The sequence below is a fragment of the Pteropus medius genome, unplaced genomic scaffold (assembly GCF_902729225.1).
Source record: "Pteropus medius unplaced genomic scaffold, Ma_sr-lr_union100, whole genome shotgun sequence".
NCBI classification, from domain to species: domain Eukaryota; kingdom Metazoa; phylum Chordata; class Mammalia; order Chiroptera; family Pteropodidae; genus Pteropus; species Pteropus medius.
Window position 1 is genome coordinate 12,221,254 of NW_024355990.1, and position 12,809 is coordinate 12,234,062.

General features: G+C 43.9%; 1 protein-coding gene across 5 annotated transcripts in view; it reads left to right on the forward strand.

The window, feature by feature from the left end:
- ERN1 (endoplasmic reticulum to nucleus signaling 1) overlaps positions 1-12,809 on the forward strand; it is an 86,135-nt gene that overhangs the window by 19,930 nt on the left and 53,396 nt on the right. The window lies entirely within an intron of this gene.

Here is a 12,809-nt window from a genome sequence, read left to right on the forward strand (position 1 = left end):
AGTAGTGGGAGCCGGGAGATGAGGGGTGCGGTACTAGCTAGGTGGGCAACTTTGGGCAAACGAGTTGTTTCCCTGGTTTCTTCATTGGTAAAAAGGCCATGGAACTAGCAAATCTCTTGCATGGGCCTATTTCTAAATGTCCCAAATTAGGAACACCCATTTAGGTTAGGCGACTAGTCCCCCGGCTGCTTTGCTTTGAGCCTCCCAGCTTCCTAGCTCCTGAGTGTAATGCATTCCATCCGTTCATCCATTCATTCATTCACCAGTTTTATTGAGTACATATTATATGCCAAACACCATATGAGGTGCTTGGGACACTAAGCGAACAAAACAAAAACTCCTCATGGAATGTATATCTACTTGGCAGAGACAGACAAGATAGCATGATAAATACATATAGAATGTGAGAATGAGATAAAATTCTACAGAAAGAAGGAAAATATAGAGCAGAGCAGGTGAATGAGGGCCTGGAAGTTGCCACAACAATAGGCTGTGGCTTTTTCAGATATTGCTCACTTGGCCTGTGGGGTGCAGCCGAAGCGTGGGGCCTGCCCTGACTGCTGTACGGTCCCAGACGAGAGCCCTTCCCTCACTCCGAGTGACATTGCATCGCTTCCTGTTGGGATTAATATGCAGCTCTGTACTCTAGTTTGTTTCTCATCTAATCTTCTGGAGGACTGGTGTCGACAGTTCATGTATGTTTGAAAATCCTGAGCACATATGAGATAGTAAGTGTGACTGTTGTCAATTTTTAATGACAACACAACAAGAGAAAGTTTAAAATCTTGTCAAGGAAACCTCAGAAACCCCCAGGATCAGGGGACAGAGCCATGACCTCCTTGAGTTTTGCGATGGCTCTTCTCCCAAATGCACATGTAATATGTACAGTAAGTCCTCATTTAGCATTGTTGATGGGCTCTGAGACTTTAAGTGAAAACTATGTATGATGAAACCAATTTTACCTAAGGCTACTGATGTAAACAAGACTTAAGTTCCAAAAGCATCTCGTCATTGTTACAACAAAATGACATTATTCGAAGACCTGCTGTATATATTTCACGAACAAAATTAAATCGTTTTTCTCTATTGTGGAAGTATTTATAAAATCTTCAGATAAATTCAGTTACAGCAAGAAAGTCGTAAAGCTAGTTTCTGGGAATCTCTGACCTCGAAGGCCCGCCCCTCTCTGAGCGATCCATCAGTGTTCTCCTATACTTCTCTTCAAGTTCATTTTCCACTTGCTGTGGTCTGGTTTTGCAAAGAAGAAAACGGTTTTCTTTACACATAGAGATTGAGAACAAGTTTATCTGTAGTTTTGGTATTCAGCTAACTGGGGACAAACCACAGTTGCTTCTAAAACTAACCCTAAGTCATCTTGATCTGATGGTTCAGTACGTGGAAATCTCTGGGGCTTTCGGTGCCTGGGTAAAGTTCAATCACTTATCTGATTTCTGGTTTGGAGAAAAATAGAGGTCTTCCTTTCAGATTAGGAGAGGGTTGGTTTTAGAGTCTCCAGCATGTTTGTGTCCTTCGGAGTCACCCACCTCGCCCCACGTGACGTTGGTTGATTTCTGCGGTATTTCTTTTCTCTACCCTGAACCTTAAATGAGTCAAGTTATTACTAATTTCCAATGTTGCAACCTTCCGAGATAGTGGAGACACGGCTGTTGCAAGACCAGGACTGGGGATGACTGTGTTCAAAGGCATCACGCGTCACTCTTTGGTGGGTTTTGGCATGTTTTGATTGGTTGGGGCAAGAAGAATCCACAGTAAAGCCTGAGGAGAGATGGTAAATCATGGATCCTCACACTTCTGAGCTAAAAGGCATATCCAACCCAGCCTTCTCACTTTATAGACTCAGCTACTGAGGCCAGGAGAAATTTCCTGACTTGCCCAGAGCCTGTACCAGAACGCATATATCCCTGTGTCCCATCTCATCTTCTTTCAGCTTCATTCACCCCAAAAAACACTTGTGCCAGGCTTGTGGGGATACCTGAGGAACGTTGGGCTTTTCAACTTGAGTTTTGAGAGGAGGATTAATAGACTTTGGAGTTACATGAACACAGGATAGGCCGAGGAGTGAGAAGAAGGCCTGAGCAGGGAAGTGTGGGCCCAGAATCGCAGGGAATTGCTCTGGGCAGGGCGTGGGCATGCTGCCAGGGCAGCTTCCAGGAAGCACAGTCGTGGAACCTGCCATCTTTGGCCTTGTGTTATGTCTCTGCTAGATGGTAAACTCCTTGAAGGCAGGAGTTTCCCAGGCCTTGGGGCTCCAGTTCCTTATACATAACAGGACCCTTCTTTTCTGTGTATCTGTAGGTTAAAAGCCCTGGGGGTGAGGTTGAAATAAGTGAACTAGCAAGTAAGTTGGACAGGGAAGACTCAGCCAACAGGAAGAAGGTTGAAACAGGGAGTGCCTGGAAGAGATTGATAAACGCTTCATATCCTTGCCAACTTGCCTGAGTAATGTGAGCCCGTGATCCAGCGACTTACTTCATTCTATGTGGTTAGAGCCCCCACAATTTCTGCCAAATAGCCCAGAACTGTCTGCAGGTACTGGAGAGATGGAGCACCCCAGGAGAGGAAACAGAGAGAAGGGGCACGTTTCACTCCTTGGGGCTTCAGAGGGAGCCTTCTGAGGTGCATGGTGGCTGGCCGGAGAAGCCCCTCAGACAAGGGGTCTCAAAGCAGGAGACCTTGAGTTGGAATCTGTTCTCTAGAGCACCCTTGACCACAACAGCAGCCTTCTTATTACAATCTCTCATGAAGTTTCGGTGTGTTATGCTCATACTCAGCTGTAAACCAGCTAAGCAACATCAGTCTAATGTTACTATAAATTAAAACACCAGAGAAGACCCACCTAAGGTGTGAACACGGACTGTTTGGTACATCAAACTCTTCACCTTAGGGGAGTATTTTTTTCCTCCGGATTTGCTTTACACCAATATGGCTAGCACGCCGTCCTACTCTTTATTTAAGCTGCGTAGGTAACAAGACATGTGAAGAAGATTCTGGTTTTTGTGGTCCACTCTGCGTGAGTGCACATTTGGCTTCTGTCTGCTTCCCCAGCCCTACCTTGTCTCGTTGCCTCCTCTGCATTCTCTCCCCAGCAGCAGCGGCCCCCTGGGTCTTCAAACACAGTAAATTACCTTCCGTGTCAGGACCTTTGCACAGGCTGTTCCCTCTGCCCAGGAAATTCTTCCCTTCCTTCCCCTCTTCCTATGGATCTTAATTCAAATGTCACTTCTTTCAGGAAAACCTTTGACACTGTGACCCCACACCCCTTAACACAAGACCAGATCAGCTTCTCCTGTTATGCTCCCATGGTTCCCTGTATGTCTCTTTCATAGCAATTGGTCATTTTGTTCGTGTGATTATTTGACTACTATGGTCCCTTATTAGACTATATACTCCACAAAGGCAGGAATCAGATCTCTGTTGTGCTTAGATACTAGTGTCTTAGACAGTTCTTGATTAATCATCAAGAATAACTGACACTCATGTGATGCTCACTGTATATTAGACACAGTTCTAACATCTTTATGCATATTAACTCATTTAAATCTCCCAACAACCCTTTGAAGTAGGTATTATTATTATCCCCATTTTACGAATGAGAAAACCAAGGCACAGAGAGGTAAGTGACTGCCCAGGGAGGTCTGGCTCCAGAGTCTGACCTGCTAACAATTACATGATATTATACTGCCCAGGCACTGCATGGAAGTGCAACGAGTATGTGTTGAATTGTTCAGGATCGTCAGAAAACGGGTTTCCAGATAATTCAAATACGTTCCCAGAACATAAAATGCAGTCCCGTTTGGTGAAAATCTTTTCAGCAGTTACACTCTTCTTCCATCTTAAACACCACAAACCAAACATATTTTAACCTTTTCTAAATTGTTCCAAATTGTCATTAGAAGCTGTTACATTGTTTCTATCTGCCCATGAGGGGAAGAGATGAGGTGCAATTGAGGTTTGAGTCAGAGTGGACAGTCAGGTTTCTGAGTTTGTTTACTTTCCAGTGGTATCTTTGGCTCCCACCAATTTCTCAATTAAATGATCTTCTCTAATATTTACATAATTCTTGTCTTTGAGAAATCATAATATGTATTTTACTTTCTTAGCAGTTAAAGAGATGCTGCTCTTCCTCAGTTTTCAAAAGTAAAAATAGATCTAGAAGCTTAGGCACCTTGCCCCACGATTCAGATGCCCATGCAAGCCCCTCTTCTGATCTGGAGAAATTGGCAGGAGGATTGGATGACCTCCCGATGAGGCAGGAGCCCGAGCGGGACGGCGACTGTAGGGAAAGCTGTCCTGGGAACACGGAGCCCGCTGGCAACGTAGTGTGTCCTGTAAAAGCACGTCCCCTCCCCATTCCCCGCCTGGACAGCCATGTTTCCTTTCTCAAGAGGGAGTGCTTTTCTCTTTGGTGTCTGGAAGGGCTTCTTCCTTGAATCCAGAGGCTTGGTATCTCCTTGCTGGGCCTTCTTTCCTGCCTCTGTTTCCTGCTTACCGCTTGATAAGCTGGAGGAAGCCGCCTGCTCCATCTCGGCCAGTCCCCTCGCTTCACCCTTGTTCTCAGTCCTCAGTTTTCACACCATAACTCTGTAGATTTGGTTGCGTCAACACGGCCTTCCAAGCAGTTTCTTATGCTCCCCTGTCTCTGCCCAGATGTGTGAGAATTGCATAGAGATATTTACATTTGTCTCTCTGAGGAGCCTAGAAAATAGAACCCCATGCTGAAATTATGGGAATCTGGTGGCATAAGATTTTTTTCACATGAAAAAGTCAACATTCAGATCTGCATTTCTGTCCTTTTTTTGGTAAGCATCTATATCTGCTAAGTGAAGCAGTCATTAAGAGCTTATTATGTGAGGCTCATCGATGTATGTTTGGTCATTAAAATGGTCCTTGCTGTTCAAAGGAGTTGTCTCGTGCTAATCAGTAACATGCATTTCCTTGACATTGACATTGATAGGATGACTCGCTTCATGGAAGGAATTGGTAGTGGCTAGATCATCATCGTCGTCGTCATCATCATCATCATCAAAGAGCATTTTTTAAAAACCATTAGAACTGGGCTGGATAAATGTGTATTACAGAATCTTTTTTTCTTTTAGTGGTGGCTAAGGCTATGACCTTATGTTATTCTCACCTACTTAGATCTACAGTGGGATCTCAGGAATTTTTGCCCACCCTGTATAATTTGTAGTGCCTTTTAGTGTGTTGGGTGTCTATGAAGAATCTATAGTTTACATTTTGGTCTCATCCAAAAGCTCTTACCCATATCTCAGAGCAGAATGCTGATCTCATCTGCCCCAGCAGGATTCAGATAGGGGCTCCAGGCCTGGAATAATTTAAGTTTATGGTTCTCAGAGGAACCATGATTTAAAGTATTGAAATTATAGTGTAGTATAGTGAGCAAAGGACCAGACAGAGAGGTGGAGCCCTTGGTTCCAGGCTGTGTCTATGGTTAACTGTCCATGGTGCCTTGGGCAAGTCATTTCACTTCTCTGGGCCTTGACTTCCTGTCCTGTGAAATGAGGGAGCTGGGTACAGTGATCTCTTTAGCCCTTTTCATCTCTAAAATTACATATCCCAGAAGCTGTAAACAGCCCTACTGTTTGACCTGTGTTGTAAGGAGCCATATGGACATCAGTGACTATCCAGCTAATTGGAGATGGGAAGGCGATATGGCGAACTGGGCCAGTAGGGAAGTGGGTAATACTCAAATGGACTTCAAACAATGGGGATCCTGGTTAGAGGAAGTCAGGCTGGCCAGGTATCTCACCTGGAGGCGTGTTGCATAGTGTTTCTCTTGTAAAGCTTGGCAACATCTGGCAAGGGTAGATGGCAATTATGTCATAAATACAGTTGTTTATAGATAATTTTTGTTTAACTAGAGCATTTATCCACTCTCTACTTGACCCCTTTCGTTCCTCTTCCCACGAAAGAATTCTCTGACTAAGTGTAAAAAGCAAAATTGTCAGTTTCAGATTAGTTGCTATTATCAGGACTGAAAAATTTGGTGTCTGATTGAGTCTTTTTTTCCCTTGGGGTTTTCATATGAGGAATTCCTAATAGTGGAAGACAATAAAATAATGGCAATCCCTGCCTTCTAAATCTCAACCGCTAAATGTGAAAGCTTGAGTTTTCATTTTCATACCTATAAAATGTTTAGGGACCTTAGAAATTTGATACCCCCTTAAGCACAGGGCTGTTTCCTTGACCGTGGTGTGGTGAGGGGTTTCATGGAGCACTTTTCATGCCCAAAAGTGTTTCCTCCTCCCTCCGTGTCAATATAAGTTGGTGGTGGAGGGACTGCAAAGACAAAAGCCAGATGCATGGACTTGCTTAGACACTAGCCTGGGGCCCCAAAACCAGTGTGGGGGAAGTATATTCACCTGCCGTGAAAGTAGCATACCTTAGTGCTCAGGAATAAAGTGGACTTATGAGGAACCTTTTAGCGGACCCATTAAAGGAGTAGCCTACACCGAAGAACTGGAACTGTCTTGGGTGGTGGTCAGGTACACCACACACAAGAATTGCCACAAATACTAGTTTAACTCTCTCAGTTGCTTAGTTTGGAAACCACACTGTGCTGTTCAGTAAAGCCCTTGCCCTTTACTGCATCCCCACCGGACGCTTGACTCCCATCCAAAGCAAATGTCATGGTTACCTTTATTGACTTAATATCAGGAAACAATAGCCGATAGACTGGTTAGAAGGCACTGATATGTGGTTGATGGATTACTGCTGACCTATATGCAGGTAAAGGAAGTATAACAGAATTTGGAATGATTCTGTAGTAGACTGAAATCATTAAAACATAGGCACAATTGAAAAAAGAAAAGTCTCAATATCAACAGTGTTTTAATTCTGTTCTTAATCTTTATCATCCCAGTTCAGCAGACAGGAGACTAGACACAATGAGTTTTCTGTGTCACCGTACAGATGGCTATATAGACATCTCCAGATTCGGAGAAGAGTACTTTACTGTTGGATCAGGTGTGTAAATGAAATGGGGGTTGGGGAGCAGGGTTTGATTAGAATAAAAATCTTTGTCATATCAATCTAATCAGGCCTTTACGTGAGATATCTTCAAAGGTAGGCCTTTGGGAGCTGCGGGTTGAGCCCACTCTCCTGAACAGTATGAGGCTTATACTCATGTGTGCTCTGTCTTTCAACAAGAGATCTTTATGTAATGGGTGTGTGCTGGCATTTAATAGGCGCTGATTTCAGTCTTAGCTGCTTTGGTGAATTCTTGATTGTTTTTTTAGCTATCATTGGGCACGGTCATTCTACCTTGTGATCAAGTGGCATTAGAATGACAGTACTCTGCTGGGTACATTTGAGTACAGCCAGAATTGCAAATAGCCAGGCTTTGTTGGAGTTTATAATCTGCAGTAGACACTATTGCTGCAAATAGAAGAATTGTAGATACATATGTCCTTTTTTGAATATCAGCTAGTGCCTGCCAAGGGACTATGTTCCCAAACACTATTTGAGGTACTTCCTCCCGAATTGACATTTTACTGCAAAGTTAACTTTGTGTGTGTGTAAGAAGCCCTAAAGTTCTGGTGTTCCATTATGGCACTCTAGAAAGTATTTTACTGATATCTTTTAAAATCAGCTCATCCACCCTGTGGCTGTCACTAGTTATTGCCAGCAGAACAATGCCCTTCTCACCTCTGAGCATTGTCGCTAAGTTAATAATTATAAATTCTGATTCCGTAGCTCATTCCAACCCATTTGAAATCTATTCTGCTTTTGGTGACATGCAGTGTCACTTGTTCTCAAGATTTCTTGTGTCCTAAAAAGTAAAACAAAATACCTTGCAAATCTTTCTTATGCAATCCTTCCCTCACCTGCTACCCGTTTTAAGTCTTACCTATAATACCCAACCCCCGGGCCGTGGACCGGTACCGTCCATGGCCTGTTAGGAAATGGGCCATACAGCAGGAGGTGAGCGGCAGGCCAGTGAGTGAAGCTTCATCTGTGTTTGCAGCCGCTCCCTAGCGCTAGCATCACCATCATCAGGCATTGGATTCTCATAGGAGCACCGGTCCCTGGTGCCAGAAAGGTAGGGGACCCCTGCAGTGTGTAGTATTCATTAACCAAAATGAACTCTGAAATCACTTTACCTTTGCTTTACCTCTGTGGCCAGCTGTCCAGTGGATCTGAGCCCTAGCAAAGAGCCCCTGCACTGCAGACTGGGTATTGATGGCAGGTTGTAGGTTCCAGGAATTTAGATACACACTACATTGTGTAATGATGTTTGATCCTATGGAAACATGCCAGTATCCTTGCTAGAGTTATAGTTTGGGGGAATTTCTTAACCTTAAATAAATAAAACTAAAGGTAAGATTATCTAATACAGCAGTAATCCAGTGAACATAGAGGGAAATTATTTTCAAAAAACAAACAAAAAATAGCCTCCAAACAAGAAAATCCTGGAAATTGATGTATTATTCCTAAAAGAAAAATATGTATTATTTTGTTATTAGCCAGCTTATTTTATTCTAATGTTATTAGAAATACCGTGGTCTGTTGGAGTGAACGTAGAAAGGCAAGAAGATTCACAGAAAAGGTTTTTAACTATTTTTCTTGGTTTTACTTATCCTACTAAACTAGCACTGCAGTGCTGCCAGGTAAATTTAACTTTTGGAGATGCATGGTTGAATTTGACTTGATTGATTGGTACACCGCCTGAGAAGCATATGGCTCTCCTGCTTACAGTGGTGGGTCTTCTGTACGTGTGCATGTACCTTTTTTGTGGGGGTGGGATGCACCGGCTCTGTAAATGGAAGCAATAACTACAGTATTTATCAGATATGGATGACTTTGGAAAGCTGGGTATGAGCACCTGTGTGCATGGCACTTCTTCCCACTGACTGCGAGATGGAAGATCTGTGCTATTTTTATTAACCTTATCTCTGAACGTTGTTAGGTAGTCGGTCGCCCTGTAGACTGTTTCTTGAAATGTGTGTCCGAATTCTAAGAATTGTGTTTCTTTGGAAACGCAGCGTCCCTAAGGAGGAGTAGGGGGCTTTCCTGTGTTCTGTCTTAGGAGGAGCGGGCAGTGTGCCGCCCTGCAGTTCCCTCTGCTGGCAGAAGGCGAGTGGGAATGAGCAGTCACTTCAGTGACAGACGTGGCAGCAAAACCAGGCCCTGTGGCTTGGCTGGTGGTTCTTCTCCAGCCACTGGTAGGCTGCCTCTAGGCCTGACCAGTCCCAAGTTCTCGTTAGAAATGGGTGGGTTTTCGTTAGAGGCTGTGTCATTTGTTTTTTTTATGCTGCTTAAACACACACCTGTCCCATGTCCATAATTCTCTTTACTGAAGACTTTTTCTAATCAAAGTTATTTCAGAACTCGTTTTAGATAAGATTTTTTTCTTACCTATGAGGCGTTGAATTAATTAATGCACTAGCAATTGACAATTAGCTAAGGTTAGAACATTAGACGGTGAAACCGTCGATGACTTCCTTTTAGTCATCTTTATCAGTAGTTGGTAGTTGCTTCCAGGTCTTTGTAGTAGAGGCAAAGTGGGTGGTGTATTTTATGAATCGGACTTTGTGAAAACTTGTTTTTATAATCAGCACATTGGCCATGAGGCATTTGTTTTCACGGTTGGGAGACGCCTGTCGAAGTCCTGGCGGAGCCGGCCTGCCAGTGAGGACTGCTTTCCCACTGAATCAGCCGAAGTGAAATGAGCTGGTTCGACCAGCAGCCGCTTCCCCAGCATCATCTGCCCTGAATTGCCAGGCTTCGTGGTCCTCAGGCTGGGCGATTCCAGAATTGTTTTCTTGGGGTCACCTCTGTGAAAGGGCGTATGTCAGACTTCCGTGAGGACCAGTTAGCTAACGGATGTCTAGTGTTAGGCTAGACTGGATTACCCGCCACTGCCATGCTACAGTGTTAACGATGATTAACTTCTTAGAAGTCACCATCGAAACCAGACGTATATATCCCAGTAGTTTGGAAAATGAGGCAGATTCCAGGTAGTCAGTTTGAAGCAGATCTGCCGAATTGACATTTTCTCTCCATTTTCAGGATCTCCGGAAACTAGTGTGTATAACTAACTATAGGGTCTATTGCCATTTCATCCATTGTAGAGGAAAGGAAGCACTGACAACTGAAATGGTTGGGTGGAGGTAATGTGCAAGTTCATTACTGTGAAGCAGTGTTTTTAGAAGTTCAGGTACAAAGAGTTCTCAGCTGTACTCAGTATCACACAGCAACTAGAAGCCTATTTAATTCATGTGAGTTTTAGCAACTAGATTTGAAGGCAGGCGTTTTCATGCTTTAAAAAAACGGCAGGGGTAAATAGCCAGAAATTTTGTAATATTAATTTGCCTTCTGAGAGAATAACACTGTTCAGAGTAGCTCCTGGCCATTCTAAATTGAAACTGCCAAGCGCCTTCAAAAAAAAGAGGAAAATCTGTCAGGTGTGATAGGGTTTGTGACATCGCTGTGGACATCGTGATTAACTGTCAGTGCTTTCAGTTGCTAAATTTAGTGTCTAGCTCAACCTGGTATTTTTGAGATTTTTCGAAGACCGTGTTAGTTATGTGATTAGTGTTTTACTTTGATTCACCAGCCAACCATAAACAATTGCTCTTCCTGTGGTCTCCAAGCTGCTCAGACAGGCAGGTGGCTTTTGTTTCCACACTAGTAGTGAAGCAGCACTGATAGATTTTATTAAATATTAGCCCTTTTTAACAGTAATACTGTGAAAGATATATTTGGGGCTTTAGTTCATTACAATTGTACGGTAGGCTTTAATGACGACAACAAAACCCCTCTGTTCTTGGATGCACACTGTCTTACTGGGAGACCTCAGCTTCCAAACCTCGGTCCCTCGTTTGGTGGATGTTAAGGATCAAGGGTGGCTGAGTAGCCTGATAGTCTGAGATCAAAAGTGCTTCACCTGGAACTTAGGAACTTGCCGAAGCGCCTTTAAGTTCCAGCTTCTCTCCCACCTGCTGACTTGTCCATCTTCTTCCTAGTTTATGAAAAATCCATTGCAGAGTATAGAAAATTTAGAAAATAGAGGAGAAAAAATCTAATGCTATAACTCTTTGTGATATTTTCTTCATCTTTTTTCCTATACGTATATATTTTTTAATAGCTCTATGTGCTTGTACGTGTGTTTTAGGACTACCAGTTGTGAGCAACAGAAACCAGTTCCAACAAACTTGAGCAAGGAGGGGATTTTATTGTAAGGATTGGGGTGTCTCTGAGCCCAAGGACAGGAACTTGGCGGGGCCCGAGGAGCAGTGGAAGCCAGGCCGTGTTTCTTCTCAGGCTTCTTTCTCTGCTTCTGCCTTCGTCTTTCTCTCGTTCATCTACATGGAGGAAACATTCACAGAATCTCCCAAGTTTAATTTCTTACCAGTTCATCCATCCAGAGAGTTCAACTCAATTCCGATGTGATACCAAGACCTGCTGTGCAAAATGGGGGTTCTGAGGTCACTACTTGATAGGTGGAGGGAGGCTCAGCAGGGAGTTCCACCTCTTGGCCCCCAGGTATGTGCACGTCTTCCCTTTTCATTTATTCAGTCCCCAAACTGCCGCCCCCTTACGTAATCCCACCATCCCACTTCAAGCTGCAAAGCCGTTCCCCTTCTCAGTGGGAGACAGCCGTAAGTCATTCTAGCTGCAGCCTCAGTGGTCTTGTCACAGGGCCACTGTTCTCCAGGCCAGCTGCTCTGGGCGATGTGCTTGTCTCTGGTTCAGGCGTGAGCAGGTCCAGGTGAGGCTTGTCACCATCTATAACCCTGTGGGCTAACATAATTTTAACTACCCTAGAACAGTTGGTATACATAACCTCTGGATTCCTGGCTAGGGCAGGCACCACCATTGAGGCTTCTGTTTCCCTGGTGAAGTCTAACTAAGACTGATTTCCTAGTTCCAAAGATGAAATCAAAAGCAGACTCTCCTCACGTGTAAGGCTTTACCCAGAGAATAGACTCAGCAGGCAGCGATAAAGCTTGCTATTGTTCCCCCCATTCCAGGTGAGTGGGCCTGGCTCTGAGCAGGATAAGGGGCGGGGGGCTTCTCCTCTTCCAGGCCAGGCACAGGCAGGGAATGGGATGAGCAAGGTTCTGGCAGCTGCTTCAACCCCTCTGCTGGTAGGTCTCCACCGTGGACAAGGACGCAGGGGCTGGAGTCTGTCCTGCCCTGGAGAGAGCCTCTGCGCTTTCCCTTTTAAGGGATAAATTAGGTGTCATCTCGGCTCTTATCAAGAGTGACCAGGTATTTGGGGGTCAGGTTCCCATGTACAAATAACCCCCCAACCTTTTAGGTTTGGTGCTAAAAGCCAGCCATGTTTTTAAAATAGCATTTATACCAAAATTCAAACTGTCTCAATAAAAGCAGGTTAGCTTGCTTCTAATTCAGTACTTACAGGAACCAGTTAATTTGTGGGAGAGGATAGTGACAAAGGAAGAGAAAATCTCATTATAGGGTGGCATTGCTGAATGTGCCATACTTCAAAAGGATGTTCCTAGGAAACCTTACCAGCTATCGCCTGCAAATGTGTGCAGTACACGAGCGCACACGCGCATGTGCATGCGCATACGGCTGCTCCCATGGAAACCGTGTAGATGAGGGTACAGTTCTTAGCAAAGCTACGGGACAGGCAGATTAAAAAAAAAAATCTGCCCAGTATATTATAAACACAGTGTACATTAAATTTTGGATTCTATATTTTTCACGTGATAAAATATACAAGCATTTTCTATATTGTAGATTTTTCCATGTGTTATTTTAATGATTGCATAATATTCCATTGAGTGTATGTGTCATTA